The sequence below is a fragment of the Artemia sp. Qi Xiang Cuo genome, chromosome 5 (genome assembly GCF_049724085.1).
Source record: "Artemia sp. Qi Xiang Cuo chromosome 5, ASM4972408v1, whole genome shotgun sequence".
Classification (NCBI taxonomy): domain Eukaryota; kingdom Metazoa; phylum Arthropoda; class Branchiopoda; order Anostraca; family Artemiidae; genus Artemia; species Artemia sp. Qi Xiang Cuo.
This window is the reverse complement of record NC_142798.1, coordinates 8,714,967-8,732,376: the sequence shown is the minus strand read 5'-3', so window position 1 is coordinate 8,732,376 and position 17,410 is coordinate 8,714,967. Positions and strand designations below refer to the sequence as shown.

The 17,410-nt window shown below is 37.4% G+C and overlaps 1 pseudogene; it reads left to right on the top strand.

The window, feature by feature from the left end:
- The first annotated feature begins 334 nt into the window (after positions 1–334).
- LOC148951777 (uncharacterized) lies at positions 335–3,909 on the top strand (annotated as a pseudogene).
- The last annotated feature ends 13,501 nt before the right edge of the window (positions 3,910–17,410 follow it).

Below are 17,410 nucleotides of genomic sequence, written 5' to 3'. Positions count from 1 at the left end.
TTTTTAAGGTGCAAAAAATTATTTTTAGTTTTTAGTATTTTCTTGCTATAAGGCATGAAATCTGCTCCAAAGTCTAGAATTTTGGACAGTATGCAGATTTTATAATCTACAAATATTACAGAGTGTCTGATGTCTATCACAAACTAAATTAAATACAAAAGCAAAAAAATACAAATAAAAAAATTGGTTGATTTTTACTTTATTTACCCATTGTTTGCCACTTGGTAGCGTTATTTCGTCAGCCAATAGGAAAAGAGCCCGCAATTTTGATTGGACTCTGTTCTGTATATCATTATTACTTTCGGATAGAAACTTTCAAAAAGACCTTTGAGCCATGAGGAAGAAAAATATAAACAGAAGTTGGAGTAATTTAAAATATAGGTAAGTAAATATTACATATACTATGTTCATTCCATCCAGTCCAGAAACTTTTAAAATTGCTTCCGATGGGTTCTGGTTTTACATCCCCTTCAATCTAAAATTTATGGAAAAAAACTTTTTTTTTATATGTACAATGGTTAGGAGACAAATTCATATTAGGCTTCCCAGGCACGTACAATGTAATTTTATGGAGGAGGATGCAGAAAAATCTCACCAGCTCTACACAAACAATAAAGATTTCTGTTTTAGGTGAAAGGATGTTTTATGATGTGGAGGAAGATTAACTACTTGCTTCTAGGATATCCAATAGAGGAAGCAAAGTTGCTTGAAAGTTTTTTAGCTTTGTTTTTTCGGCAAGGAGGGGGGTGGTGGTCCTTTCTAGTGCGTGGTTTCCAGCTATCAGACCTGTGAAGCTATGAAGAAGACATCCAAGGGCCTTGACACTGGAGTTCTGGTAAATAATGATATGCAATAAGCTTTACTTTGGCTTTTTCATGGTAGTTTCTAAACGGAACAAACAAAAATCTATCCCTGAGCAATTCCTGAGATTTGTAAAGTTATGTCTATCCTTATGAGCTGTATAAAACAGAGCACTTCCAATAGATCATATGAAAATAAAAATATAATGAAAGTGGAGAAAGCATAAAATATGAACTCAGGAGGTGTGAAGTTGAGACCTTGGATAAAATTGCTGAGGATCTGGAAGATGTAGCTAGACGGCATGATAATAAAATGTTGTATTGACATGTTAATAAATTAAGAGGGAGTAGTCAATCCGGATTTGTCCCAGTGTGGTCCAATCCCCCTTTCTAAGACTATAAGGAGAGAAAGTTTGAGATGGCTAGGGCACGTTCTGTGGATGAGAGATGACAGACTACTGAAGATTTTTTCTTTTCGACCAACCACCTAGAGCTAAACGGAAAGCAGTTCGTCTGCGGTTGGATTAGAATGATGTCATAAAGAAAGATTTAAGGGAAATGAGAACTTCCATGGAAGGTGTAAAAAGGGGGGGGGGTTGAATAGAATAAAATGGATTGGGTGCGTGTGTAGCTATGTTGCCCGCAGGTGACTTGGTGCTGCGGTGAGTTGTTAGTAGTAGTAGTGTTTCCAATACATCAGTAATTACTTTCCTTATGTGTATATATGTTGTGAATGATGGGTTTATCAACCAGCATTCTTTTTTATGTTTCATTTTTAATTTTTTAGGAAGATACAGCTTGGAGAACAAAAAGATGATTTTTCAACCTCATTTGAAACTACAGAAGAACTTTCAGTGAATCCTAAACTAAACGAAGCACAGAATTTTGCAAGCGGTGGAGGTTCTTCTGGTATCGATGGGTCGGCAACATTTACCGATATTGACTTATCTGGAATTCCAGATGGAAACTGCATTGTAAATCTAAGACATTTCCTCAGTGAAGGAGCTTCTGTATTCACACACAAGATCAGTTGTAGACTATCATATGAAAATTTGATAATAAAACAATTAGAAAAGAAAGGCCTGCAAACTGAACTGAAAGTTAAATGTGAAAAGTGTAACTGGGAAAAGAGGATTAAAATTGAACAAGAATGTATAGTAACAAGTGAAAAAGAATATCTTTCAAGCATTACTACAGAAAGTAAACAGGTTACTTTCTCAAAAAAAGACTCAATTATAAAAGGTTGCTTGAATTTGAAGGCTGTTTGGGGAGCCATGGGAACTGGAGGTGGATATTCTAAACTCTGTGAACTCTTCGGAGTGCTTGGAGTGAAGCCAATGTCGCAAATAGTTTATTCCCGTGTTGAAAGACAGCTGGGTAGTGCTTGGATGAATAGTTTGTCGGAAATTTTGCGAGAAAATGGACGAGAGGCCTTACAATTAGCCATTCATGAAGATAGGTATAAAGAGGACTCATACTGGACAAAAGTGATATGTGATGGAGGGTGGAATAAGCGTAGCAAAGGGCATGATTATTCAGCCAAAGGATGTGTGGCAGTTATCATAGATGCATTTACGAAAAACTGTTATATGTTGGCATAAAAAATAAATACTGTTATATATGTTTCCCTTCTGCAAATTCTAAAGTAAGTCCTAAAGACCATTTCTGCTTTCTGAACTATAACGGAAATTCAAACAGCATGGAAACAGACATTCTTGTTGAAGGCTTTCGTTCCAGTGAAGAGATGCATGGATTACAGTTTTTAGAGTTTATTGGTGACGGTGATTCTAGTGTTTTTTATAAGCTAAAACAGTGTGTCTCTTACGGTTCAAACATACGGGAAGATGAATGTGCCAATCATGTCACAAAGAACTATACAACGCATCTATATAACTTGTGCAAAAATAAGAAAGCTTTGTACACCAAATTTCTTCCCAGAGGAATTATCCTGCAACTGACCAAAAATTTAAGGGGTTTGATCAAAATAAATTTCGAAAATAATGGAACAGCGGAAGAACTACAGAGCCTGTTAAAAAGAGGCCCGTACAATGTTTTTGGAAACCACACAAAATGCGATTCCGGTTGCCCTAAATTCATTAATGACAAAATAGAAAGTCGGTGGAATACTCTGCCCATGCACGTGTTTGAGGATGTTATTACAGGGGTAGAGGTTGTGTGTCGAAAATCAGAGCAGCTACAAAATGACGCAACTACAAACTTAGCTGAAAGCTACATGTCAGTTGTTGCACAGTTCATCAGGGGAAAGCAAATCAGCCGGTCTAAAGGAGGTTCATACCAAGCAAGAGTAAATGGAGCCAGCCTTGCTTATAATTCAGGTCCGAAATGGCATCAATTAGCTTGGAAAAATATTTTTAGGTCCAGTCCTTCTTGCTTGACGAAAAAGTATTGCAAAAAAACAAGAATCTAAGCAACATTTTGCTAAGTTAAAAAAACAGAAATAACAACTTTGGCGATCGGGACTATGGACCAAACTGCAATAAGCCAGATATGACTTCTGATGAAATAAGCTCAGCCAGACAAAAATATACTAACCAACATTTGAAATTGGATAGTGCCAGTATTAGCCGTTTATTTTATAATACCAAAGGGCAATACAAAAATAAGAACTGGGTTGAAGAGAGATCTAGGAGAAGACCGAGCAGTTATTTTCATAGAATTGCAACTAGAAAAATAAGCACTAGAGTTGCGCCAATTGTTAAGCAAATTCAAAATTCGGGACCTAGATTCTGCTCTGCCCTTATGAAAAAGGGTTTGGATTTAGAAGTAGTTGCTCTGGAAGCGTATGAAAAGAAATTCAACTTAAATGTCATGAAAGGAGATGAAATAGGACATATTGTGCATCCACAGCATCAATATCTTGGTGCATCTGTAGATGGATTGCTCTCTGATGGCACACCTATAGAGATAAAAACTGTACATAATATACCAGAATTCAAAACCATTTTTGATGCTGCTCAGTCCAAAAAAATAGTCAAAGGATTTTTTATTGAATTATCAAGTGAAGGTCTTCAGTTAAAAAAAAATCATAGGTATTTTTCCCAGATACAAGGCCAACTCGAGATATTAGATAGAAAGATATGCCACTTAATAGTTTTTATCTCCATTGATGACTGGGAAATAATTACAGCTCACCGGTCAAAAGAATACTGGGCGAAAGTATTTCCAAAGCTTGAAGCTTTCTGGAATGAATCCTTACTACCTGAAATTTTAGACTCGCGGTTGGTAAGGAATATGGAAATCAGAGAGCCTATGGTCTCAGAGGATATGAACATCAGAGAGCCAAGCTCGTCTCAAGAAACCAAAAGAGGGAAGAAAAGAAGGTCAAGTCTAGTTGACTTGGACAACAAGAAAAATACACAGAAGGGATCGGGAGACAACGAAGAATCTACCAGTCATTCAGCGCATGAAAACAGCGGTTTTGAAGAAATATTTTGGTCTGATTTGGAATAAATGAATCTTTGTGTTTGATGTATTTTATGTGATGCATTTTGATGTACTTGTATTTTTGATGTGATGTGACAGTGATATGATTATTACGGCAGTAGTATCCATACTATTGACGGTGATTACACATGGAATTACACAAGAATATACAGTGCAGTTTCACGATAGATGGTATAAAGCGACCAACCCTTTTATATTATGTACCAATAAAGGGATCAAACACGTTTTAGAAGTATAATTGAGATTGTATAACGCAAGCAGACACTTTAATCAAAACTTTTTTTTTTTTTTTTTTTTTTTTTTTTTTTTAACCAGAAACTAGAAATTATCAAATTGCGTAGTAAAAGAATGGTCTCATTCTAGAAATACCGGTTTACAGTTGGTTATGATCATGCTTTATTTTTGCTATATATATTGAAAGAATTGTTCATTCTGTGTCAGTTGATTAGTAGAAGTTATAATAAGCCTACAAGAATCAATTCACTCATTCTAATGGACAATAAAAGAATTATATTGGTAAGCAAATATACATTATTCGTAGACTAATATAAGAAATAACCTTTTTTATTTCCTATCTATCATTATGAGTTTCTCACAGAATTATCTATCATTTTGGGTTTCACACAGAAAGGGGAACTTTCTCACATGTTCATAACAGCTGTATAGATATCTTTGATTAGAAGGCTGTTTTCTCGTAAGATTACATTTCATTGTGCTGGTAATTAAGCAAACTTAATGAGAGGATCATTTTCCAACTCAGCCAATAATCAAGGCTAATTATTATAGAGAAAAAAAGAGGAAAAGTTGGGGGAAGGGGCGCCCGATATTTATAGTCTGAATAAAATAATAGTTCAAATTGTATTTTTTTTTTCATGCATCTTTTTTAAAAATGTATGCTATAGCATTCCAATACACTTATAGGCTATTCAGCTCTAAATGTTTCTTATGCACCTTTTTTTATGTGTTTTTGGCTCATTCTTGTAGCATTGCTGGTGGAGGGTGTGTGACTGATGCATAAAAAAAACTGTACTTTTATGCCTATATGCATTCATAGCTTAACCGAACTTAATAATTGGGGTTAAAAATAATGCTAGGAGGGGGAATTCAGTTTTGAAGGATGTGTAAAAAGTGCTACTTATTTAATATTCAGTAAACATCTGACTTGAAATGCTTCAGATCGTATATTTTTCGCTAGCTTCAAAAGCAGATGGCCAGGTATAAAGATATCTGGGTAAAAAAACGTTCGCAACAATTTTTATTTTTAACTCAACAGATAGCATTTATCTTCTATGTCATATATAATTGAGACAATCATTGTATGTATGCGTGTATATTTTACTAAATGGGGTAATTATTGAAGAAAAAAAAGAGGAGTTGGGGGAAGGGGTGCCCACCATTAATATTCTGAATAAATTTCAAATGTAGCTAATAGTTGAAATTGTTGTTTTTTTCATATATCGTATTTAAATACCTAGTGAATAACTAAAAAATTGATTTTTATTTCCAGGACTCAGATATTCAGGCGTCAAGTCAAGAACGACCAAAGCTCAATCATGAGACTGGCAGCACTGACATGAATTTAAGGAGAGTAAGCGTGATTCACTATGCCCCACGAACACTTTGTAGCGAGCTAGCAGTAACTTCTATGGTAAGCACCATTTGTCAGATAGCTTAGGGGGTTCAGTTGCACAGGGGGTTCAGTTGTATGGGGGATTCGGTTATACGGGGGTTCGATTATACGGAGGTTCAGTTACACAGGGGGTTCGGTTGTACGGGGGCTCGGTTATACGGGGGTTCAATTATACGGGTAGTTCACTTGCACGGAGGTTCACTTGCACGATGGTTCAGCTACATGGGGTTTAGTTAAATGGGGTGGAGTTGCACGGTGGTTGAGTAAAATGAAGGTTCAGTTAAAGAGGGGTCAGTTGCACGAGGGTTCAGATGCACGGGGGTTCGGTTGCTTGGGGTTCAGTTGCACGTAGATTCACTTGCACGGTCGTTCAGTTACACGGAGTTTAGTTAAATGGGGTGGAATTGCACGGGGGTTGAGTTACATGAGGGTTCAGTTAAAGAGGGCTCAGTTGCACGAGGGTTCAGTTGCACAGGGGGTTCAGTTTTACGGGGGTTCGGTTATACGGGGTTTAATTATACGGGGGTTCAGTTGCACAGGGGTTCACTTGTACGGGGGTTCGGTTATACGGGGGTTCGACTATACGGGGAGTTCACTTGCACGATGGTTCAGTTACACTGGGGTTTAGTTAAACGGGGTGGAGTTGCATGGGGGGATAAGTCGCATGAGGGTTCAGTTAAAGAGGGCTCAGTTGCATGAGGTTTCAGATGCTAGGGGTTCAGTTGCTTGGGGTTCAGTTGCATGGAGGTTCACTTGCACGGTGGTTCAGTTACATGAGGTTTAGTTAAATGGGGTGGAGTTGCAAGGGGGTTGAGTTGCATGAGGGTTCAGTTAAAGAGGGCTCAGTTGCACGAGGGTTCAGATGCACGGGGGTTCATTTGCTTGGGGTTCAGTTACACAGGGATTCAGTTACAATGGAACCCACACAAAAACAATGGGGCACACACAAAAGCCAAATTAGGCCAGTAGCCAATGAGAAATCGTAAAATACTCAAGAAAATGAGCAAGTCCCAATGGTGCAAGTATTTAGTGAATATAAGGCTATGAGGGAGAAATTAAGTGTTGAGGGGTGTGTAAAAACGATACTTAATTAATACCCTAGTAAACATCTAACTTAAAAAGCTTCAGGAGAAATAAGGCTATTGCTTCTTTCTGAACTAATCGCAGTTCCTTGACAAATAGTTTTTTATTTTACTTTATTGCTATTAGTCAAAACATTGCATTGAGTATGCCACACCAAATATTTATCGGGGCTTTTTAGAATGAACTAAGCTATATTTCGGTTACTTTATTTTAGGTGAGGGGTTGGGGGCGATTATCTCGTTAGAGGACTGCTCAGTGGGGAAAGTGAGTTTTTAGAGTGGGGTGAAAAATGGATATAGTTTCTTAACTTTATAAAATAATGATTATTTTACAAGAAAAAAAAACCCCTTTTCTACAGATTAATGAATTAGCAGCGCCATCAACATTAGGTCATGAAGCATCCATTTTTAGTGGACCTGAACCAATCGTCACACCATCAAAGGAGTTTAGGGATGAGCCTACACTAGTTCTTGATAATATGGAGTGGCATAGAGGTTTTTTAAATGTTTTTTTTTGGGACATGGCCAGCCTAGATGATCTAACCTGTGACTTTGACATGGTGGAGGACCCGGAATGGACAGATAGATTTATGAGATAGCATTGAGGTGATGTTAGTAGTAGTAGTACTAGTGCAACTAAACCGGCTCCTCATAAAGAAATTTCGTCACAGGACAAGACAGGCTGCTTGATCAGCTCCTCCCAAACACCCTGGAAGATATACTAACTAGCCTAAAGGATTTCATGCCACCTCCATCCAATGCAATAGAACAGACTAAGGGTGATGCTATTAGAGAGTCTATGCCACCCCCCACCATTCCGGTTTATTATACTGCTAGTACTAGTACTAATAATGATATAACACCATTACAAGTATCCCCACTTCCAGATTTTTTTCTTTCCAACTCTGCCTTGCACCATACAAAGATCTAAAGCGCCAAATTCGGTGATCCATTTAACTCTCTAGTGCCAGGGGATATAATAACAGATCCCATGGACATTACCTATTTATATATTAACAAGATTTGATCCATTCTTGAACAACAGATGGGGCTGTGGGGGTGGGGGTCAGTTTAAAAGCATCAATAGCACTAAAAATATTTTCTTTAAATAAAAATGCGAGCGAGCTGTATTCAAAATACTTGCACACAGAGATGTTGGCAATTCGCCCACATTTATCAAATTATGAGGAGGTTTTTTAGATTGGGTTAATAGTATTCAAACCAAAATGGCTAATTATAACGAGGGGAGTAGCGGGCTGGTGGTAGTTTAAACGTTAATATTTGTAGATTTAAAAAGGATTTTATTTTAAGAGGTGGGCAGGGGGAGAGGGCTATAGTTTTTAAATATCATTCAGATTTAGAGGGATGTAGGGGGATACAATGAATCTGTTTCGATACGAGGCTACAGTGTTTGAAATATGCATTTTTAATTGCCGCATACAGACCTCTTCGAATAGATGCCTCTAAGAAAAAGTTGGACGAATTAACAGTTAATGGTAGGGAGGGTTCAAAGTTTCCCATAGTAGATTTTAATTGTTTAGATTGTCAATTTCCCGTGATATTAAAAGGAATAGAAATTTTGAGCGCGCCACTGCAAATTTAAAGATTGGTGTCACGGTTTTGCGGTATGAAATAGAATTTGAGGAGGGCCACCGTTCAGATAAGAAGGGCGTATTATTTCCAGTGAGGGCTCCGTCAATTGAATCAGTGGAGCATTGGGTGTGGCTTCTATACACACCACTCGCAGAACCCTATTCAATTGGAAATTTTAATCCAATTACTGATATTAGTAGGGTTTTGGGGGAGGGTAAGAAACAGAGTGCACGTTATTACTGTCCAACATGCCTGTCCCGATTTTGGACTGATTTAAAGTTAAAGCATCATATGAAACACTGTAAACGCCATGGATACCAGGCTGTGGAAATGGTAAGTGGAGATAGAGCGATTTTACGTTTTAATAATTTCCAAAACACGCTCCTAAAGAGCAATAAGATCGCTTTGGACTGCGAAAACCGATTCAAAGACGTTTACGATTCGTCAAATTCAAATCGTATTAAAATAAATGAAGCCAAAAGTGTCTCTCACGCTCATGTGCAACAAGATTACCATAATACTTCGCAAGTGTTGGATGTGGTTGAATTGTTTGGCGGTAAAGATTTCTTGCGCTTAGAATTGGTCAGTCTAATCAAAAAAGCGAATGGTGCAATTTCGCACCTTCGTTACACAAACTATCATATATTCCTATCACCAGATGACAGATTGGCCATTAAAAATCGTAAAATATGTTGGGTTTGCAAGGGGGAATTTGATGATGGTGTTGGGAATGGGGAGAGGAGGAAGGTGATCGACCATGATCATTTGTGGCAGGAAATAACATCGGGCGGGGGGAGTAACTTTAGAGGGGTAACACATCAGTCGTGCAATTTAAACGTTAGACAGCAATATTTCGTACCGATTTTTATACACAATTCCAATTATGACTTAAAGTTTCTTCTATCGGCCTTGGCCCGCATTGCCAAGGGTCGCGTTGTAGATGACGCATGGATAGATGGTTTTTTTTTCATATAATATCATACCCAAATCATCGGAGAAGCTACTGCTGCTAGAATTCATGTGGAAAACAGTAGATAAGGGTAAAATATGCCTGAATAAAATCTGTTTCTTAGACTCATCGAGTTCCTTACCCAAGTTTTTAAGTCAATTGATTCTGGAACCGAAAAGTGACAATTTTAACAGCTTCCCCCTCCTCAAACAGCGCTTCACCGATGATGAAATGTATGATTTAATAACGTGTAAGGGCATATATGCATATGATTATTACAACTCTGCCTCGAGGCTAGATGAGGTGTCATTACCGCCCATTGAAGCTTTTTACAATTCTCTTACTGAGTGTTACAATTCTCTTAGTGAGTGCACCACTAGCGACTATGAATTTGCTAAGAGGGTTTGGGTAAAGGGCGGATGTAAAAATGGGTGGGATGATTGTAAACTATGCTTGGCCAGTAACGTACTCACTCTTCTGGACATTGTGTGCAAGAATACGGATAAAATCTATAGGGAATTTGGGTTGGATTTAGGTTATTATTTTTCCACTCCTCATCTGGTGATGGACTTGATACTTAAAATCAGCAAAGAAGAAATAGCTCTGATCGCCGATGTTGATCAGCTTCGGTTTGTAGAGAGATCACTGAAGGGTGGGTATGTTTTTCACGGGGATTGTGTCATGAAAACTGATCTGACCGGACAGCGCACTGATAAACAGTCAGACGGAGTTTTATGGACATAAATTTATTTTACCCATCGGCATTGCCTCACTGCTTTTTGCTATCTGAGAATTACAAACGGCATAACAATCCATGTGCTTCGAATTTCCCCAACATTGCTAGCGTTGAGGAGAATGGGGCACAGGGATGGTTTTTTGAAATTGACAGTGAAATACCCATGGAAATCCATGACTCGGTAAACGACTTTGTTTTTCCGTGCATAAATAGACCGGTGGGTAGGGACTCTCTGAGCCCCTACAATTTATCTTTAGTAGAGGATGGGAGTATGCACTGGGTACCTTCAAAACCAAAATTAATTGACGACCTCAACCCGAAACAGAATATCGTTGTTCATCAAGTGCTATTGAAATGGATGGTGTCCAATGGTTCCAAAGTCACAAATATTCATAGAGCCCTCCAATTTCATCAAAAGCCTTACATGAAAACGTTTATTGACACCTTTGTCAGTAAGCGCTCACAAGCGAAAACGAAAGTTGAAAAAGAAGTCTTTAAACTCATTTTGAACTCAACATTCGGTAAAATGTGCGAAAGCGTACGAAACAGAAGGCGATTTGACATTGTAACCAACCCCAAAGATTGTGCTCGAATCATTGCGGATCCAAACTTCACATCGTTCACAATCATAGACTCTAATATTGTGCTCCTACATCGCAAGAATAGAAACATTGTTTTAAATAAAAATATTGGAGGCGGGAGTGCAATAACGGAAATATATAAAAAACTGATTTTATCATTTTATTATAATGTATGAAACGTACAGAGACCAACTGAGGGACAAGTTCAAGTGTGTAACGGGGATACCGATTCAATCCTATTAAAATTTAAAACTGAAAATTTGTTGAATGATTTGGAAAATGGCGAGTACATTAGCTCGCGAATGGACTACACCAATTGGGATGAATCCCTCTACCCAGAGCTAGTGAAACGCCAGGCCCCAAATCAATTGTTAATGTTAAAATCTGGGACGGGTAGCGATCTGATATCCATTGGTGTGTTTCCTGGGTCGAAGGTATACTCTGTGGAAACGCACAACAAGGATATCAAGCAAGTTTGCAAGGGGTACCTATACAATCTGTAAAAAATAATATCGACATGAGTGTGTATAGAAACTGTGTGGAACGTAGTTTAGTCCCAAGAGCGAAATTCATGGCGATTCGCTCTTTACAATTTAAAACTACAAAGTTAGAGTTGAGAAAAACGCTATGTTGGCCATATCAGATAAAGTCTATGTACTTGAGGATGGTGTGAAGGTACTACCACACGGTCACTATTTAATCTCAGACAGAGTTGAATGTGTAGAATACAGAAAACAACTCGGTCTACAAAAATTTACTTAAATTCTTTAAAAGTACAAATTGAGTAGGGGTTTTTTTTGGGTGATGGGTGTTTTTAAATTCTTTTTTCTCTTTTTTTTATCACAAACAATTTTCAATGTGTGTGTGTGCAAGGCAGAGCAATTTCCTCATAAATTCCACTATTTAATGCTCCCTTCGGCCCGCCACAGCGGGCCCCACGGCGCTTCCTGGCCACCGCAGCGGACACCCTCGGCCTTTGGCCGCTGCAGTGGCCGCCCCCCGGGGGGGGGGAGCCCCATTTCAAATTTAAAATGTTGTAAATAAAAGTGTGATATTATTTTAAGTGTGTGTGTTTATTCTAATAAATGTTGTATTGTTTTATAAATAAATTTTAAAGAAAAAGTGTATTTATTAAAGTGTTTTTTTTCTAGTGCTTATGTAAAATAAGTGTTGTATTTTTTATTATAAATAAATTTAAAAAAAGTGTATTTTTTCATGTTTAATGTGTTTTTTTTTAATGTTCAATGTAGTATTTATAAAGTGCTTTTACTTTTATGTATAATAAAAGAAAATATGATTCTCTATTGATTTTGTTCTTCTTCTTCTCATTATTCTTGAACGGACTAGTAGGGAAATTATTTAGTCATTAGACAATTATAGTCTACAGTTAGTTGTAGGTGAACTGTTGAAGGGAACATGTATCAATTTAAAACAACATTCAGATCGTTTCTGTGTGGTTCATCAATGTCAGGCAAGACAAGACTTTTAACAATAATAATGAAAAATTGCGATAAAATCTTTATGGAAAAGCCCAAAAAAATATTGTTACAGTATTTGGCAGCAGTCATACGATAAAATAAAAGCAATTGGCATATCGGGGTGGGTGCAGATACAATTCATACAGGGGCTTGATATTTTCAGCATTATTGAATCAAACTCTTGGCTTATTGACGATCTGGCTGAATCTATTGAACAATGGTCCCAGGAAATGGTACAACTGTTCACTGTTCGCTCTCATCATGAACAGATTTCCGTTACTCTGGTTCTACACAATCTCTTTCACCAGAGCAAATGTATGCGAACACTTGCATTGAACTGCACCTACTATATCATCTACAGAGTTGTTCGTGATTCTAGCTCGCTAATAACTTTCAATAAACAAATATACCCCGGCGCCCGTAAATGTCTTCTCTCAGCGTACAATCAGGCAACTAATAAACCCTACAGCTATATCCTATTGGATCTTAATCAAAACACACCCGAGGATCCGCGTGTAGTCACAGATATTTTTGACAATGAAATTACAGTATATCTCCCCGTGAACAGTAAAAAAGGCTATTAGTTGCCATCATGACACTGAGGAAACTACATGAAAATAGACATTTATTTTCAGCTCTAAGCACTTCAAAACGCTCGCTTAGGTAAGCCATACTCAAACTTGGTCTTAACAATGATTTCATTAATCTAATATCCGAACTTTGTTTAAGTTTGACCGAGGACAATGTTCAACTGCCAGAAGTAGTTAAGCAACAGGCAAAGCAACATTGTTCCATGGTACGTACATTGACCTCTAAAAAGAAAGGAAAAAATTTTAAAAGGAAACGTCTTCTTCAGGCGGGCGGTAGCTTTTTCACACTTTTACTGCCAATAATAGCAGGACTTGTAAACAGTTTTCTCTAGAGAATGGCAAAACCCTATAAATTGACGCCAATAGAACTCACTCTCTCACCCGTGGAACACTTTGAGGACAATCTGAGTAAATTCATTGACATCGAGAATATTGAGGATTATAAAAACTGATTTTATTTCAAGATGCATTTCGCCGAGTGGACAAACATAAGCCCTATCGTGCGAAGACCAGTGGTATTGATCACAAAAAGGATTCATCTCCTCCGGATTCTGCTGCTGCTGCTGCTGCTGGAACAAAATTAAAGAAGGAGTAATTGAATTAAATTGTGTTGAAATTTGTAAATCTAATGCCGCACTCATATCGTGAACAATATAAACGACTCCTAACATATCTCATGGAAAGTGATCAAGATCATATTCAAGGTGATAGCAATGAGAAGGGGATTATAATTCAGGGCAAGAGCTATAATCTACTTGATTTAATCTATTATATGGTTAAAACTCGTAATGGAATATTATCATTTGACGCTCATCTATAGAATTTTCTAAATACATTAAACTTCCCCAAAATCCTTATTAATAATAGGAGAATTCTAAAAAAAATAAATGAACATGCACCATCGTCAACACCATTAAAATATGAACATGAAGAAGAGGAAGAAGATTTTAAATCAATCTTAGAAAATACTCGCACACCTAGTGGAAACTTGACAATGGTTAGGAGGAGGAGCACACCATTGATAGCTAGACAAAAGCGAAAATGTATCTAGTCAATGTCGCCACCCCCTTCGCCAATCACTAGTATACAAAATGGTAGCGGACGTTACACTACGCGTTTACGTTCAAAATGGTTGAAGTTCTGAAAGGGGCTTATGAAAATATTGGTGAAGCGGGAAGTTTAAGTTCCCCCACCACTCTTTCCAAAGTCACTAGTGTTCACACTAAAAAAGTACAAGACTATAATGCAAGCAGATCTCTTAACTCTAGATGAGATTCAAAGACGTCACAATACACCGTACAAGTACATTCTACTTGCAATCAGTGTTTATAGTCACTAAGCATATGCTATTCCATTGCGGTCAAAGAGAGGTGTTGAAGTTGCTCAGGCTATAGAAAGTATTCACGAACAGGATTCGTATAAAAAATTCAAACGGATCGCGGTAGTGAATTTGTTAATCCCCATGTTGCAAAAGTACTAGTGAAATATAATACACTGCTCTATCATAGTCTTCGTCCTATAAAGGCTTCATTGGCCGAACGATTGATAAGAACTATTCGACTTTTAATTTCAAGATACTGTAATTTGAAAAATACATCTGCTTTTATTCATGATTTAGATAAAATCATGTTGATTTATAAACAACGACCTCATCGATCATTGTCAAACTCAACCCCAAAGGAAGTTCATCATTCTGATCATGATACAATTGACACCTTTCTTAAACAATATTCCAATGAAATGACTGTCAATAAAATAAAATCAATGTTGGTGATACTGTTCGAATTAATAGAACAACTAATGTTTTTGAAACGGGTAATTACTTGTGGTCCACAGAACTTTTTAATGTGGCAAAAATCCTAGACACCAAACCCATAACTTATTGTTTGCGCGATACCAAAGGTGAAGAGATTCTCGGCGGCTTTTATGACTATGAACTACAAAAATTTAAAAATAATAGTGAAACCTATCAAATTAAAAAGATATTAAAGACTCGTACTCACAGAGGTAAGAAACAGTACCTAGTTCGGTGGCTAGGATACAACTCTGATTTTGATTCTTGGATCAGCGTTGAAGATATTGACAATGCCCAATGATTTTTATGTATCATTTATGACCAACGTTTCTGACCCTCTCTTCAATGATTGGAGTAAGACAAGTAATTTTTGGACCAAACTCTCCCCCGTCATCAAATTCGACGGTGCGTATAAAGTGGCTCTTGTCGACTGTATACTTAAAAAAACCTTTGACATCCTGAGAAAGGATCGTGTGTATGGTATAAAAGTTATACCATTCGATTGGTCACTCTTTGTTGAGTATGAATGGGTTGAAGCACTTAAATCTACTGAATTTCAACTTGTAAAATTGAAATACATTGAATGTGATAGTATGACAGATTTCTGTCGTACAATCAATAGAAAAATCTCATATCGTAGGAATGGTAAATTCCATTTTAATTATTCAATGGAACACGATAGGATTTACATTACCTCACCTGTTGACACTGAAATGATTATTCTCAATGATAATCTGAGAGATGTTCTTGGCTTTAAGCAGAATATGATCAATGGGAAAAACGCTGGCACTGTTAACGGGATGGATCAAGTTATTTTTGCTGATTATCCATCTGGTTTCACCTCGGACTCTTGCATATTTCTCTATGCATCCTTTGTGGAAACATCGAGAGTTGGTAATTCAAATGTCCCCCTCCTACGTGTTCTTGAACGAAAAACAACTCATGAACTTGTTCATCACTATAATATAAAGAAACTTCAGTATGTTCCTGTAAACACTTCGTATTTGGAACTCTGTCAGTTAACACTAAGAAGTGAATTGGGTGATCCTTTAGCAATAACAAAAGGTTTAGCAGTGATTAAATGTCATTTTCGACCCATTGGCGGTAACATCACCTACTAAAATAAAAAATAGAAGGATATCCATTTGTCTGTCCCGATATCAATTTCCATGTTGGTGCTCTGAGCCCACGTCAATTAAGCAATGGATTGGACTACTAAAAGGGGCGCACTACAATGTCTGGCTGTGGTCTTGGTATCTGGTGTGCTAGGTTATTTCGTTCTACCCTACCCCTTGCCAGAAAATATCTTGTTCCTGCTGCATCAAATTTTGCTTCCTCAACACTACAGGACTGGGGGTTGGGTAAGAATTTCAAGGAGAGTGTTATGGAAAATATTAGATATTCAGCAAGAGCCGCTGGTTACGAATTAAAATCTCAGTAAAATGGTAAGGGATTGAAAAGGATGCGTGCGCGTCATTAACTCATCAGGCTCTACCCAGGAGGAAAGCGAAGGACATCAACAAGGACTTTGAGGAATTAAACGACGATGACCAATAAGAGGAAGAAAAAGAAAAAGATTGTTAGATCAAACGAGGATTTCTTCTCTTAAGATGACATATCTGCCTCACAAGGAATTACATCCATCAATCAGTTCCTCATTGAACATGTTCAATCCTGAAAATGTTGATGTCAGTGTCAAGTATGGCCACTATGAACAATTTCATCCCCAGCAACCCCTCTCGGAAAATGTACACTTTCAAATATTTTCCAATGAAGACTATTTCATTGATTTGTCATCAACATTTATTTTATTTAAATGTTGTTGTGAAGAAAAAGTCAGATAATACAACTCCAACAGCTGCCGGTGGTCTCTCCTACAAAAACTGTATTCTACACAACCTGTTCAAACAAATTAATGTATTGATTAATGGAAGATTGGTGAGTGCTAGCAATAATTTATCCAACTATGCAAGCTACAGACAATTTATGATGATGACACCAAAGGCATATAAGGAGTTGAGAGGACAGTCATGGGGCTATGAATATCGATCAGGAGTTGATACTGACGGTGAGTTGACTTCTGCAGTGACCCAGGAGTATCATTTAGTTGGAAAATTAAATCATGAGATATTCAATATATCCCAATGGTTGCCCCCCAATGTCAAGATTGACATAAAGTTGCAACTGGCCCCATCGAATTTCATTTTGAGAAAAACACTTCCTGCAGCACCCGATGTAAATGTCATTATCACATCGGCAATTCTCCACGTCCGAAAACAACAGGTTATGAGCTCTGTTGTATTGGCAGTGGAAAAGCTAAGAGCCAATGGCAACAACATTAAACTTCTTGTCCCCCATACAATCACCAATTAACGTCAAATAGCCACCGGGTCTCATAGCTATACCGATTTATCATTTATCAATAGATAAATCCCATCAAAACTGGCTTTGGCCTTTGTGAAGAATGGCAGTGCCGTTGGATCCTGGACTGAATCCCCCTATGATTTTAATTTTTTCGGTCTATCTAGCCTTCTGTGCAAAGTGAATGGTATTCCACTCTACACTCTATACTTTGACAAAACATCCTAGAGAACTAGGTATGATTTTACAATGCATTTCTTATATTACGATTTCCAATTATTTTAAAATAGAATAATCTTCTCAATGATTTCAAAAAATCATGGCCCAATTATTTGGGACCTGTTGAAGAC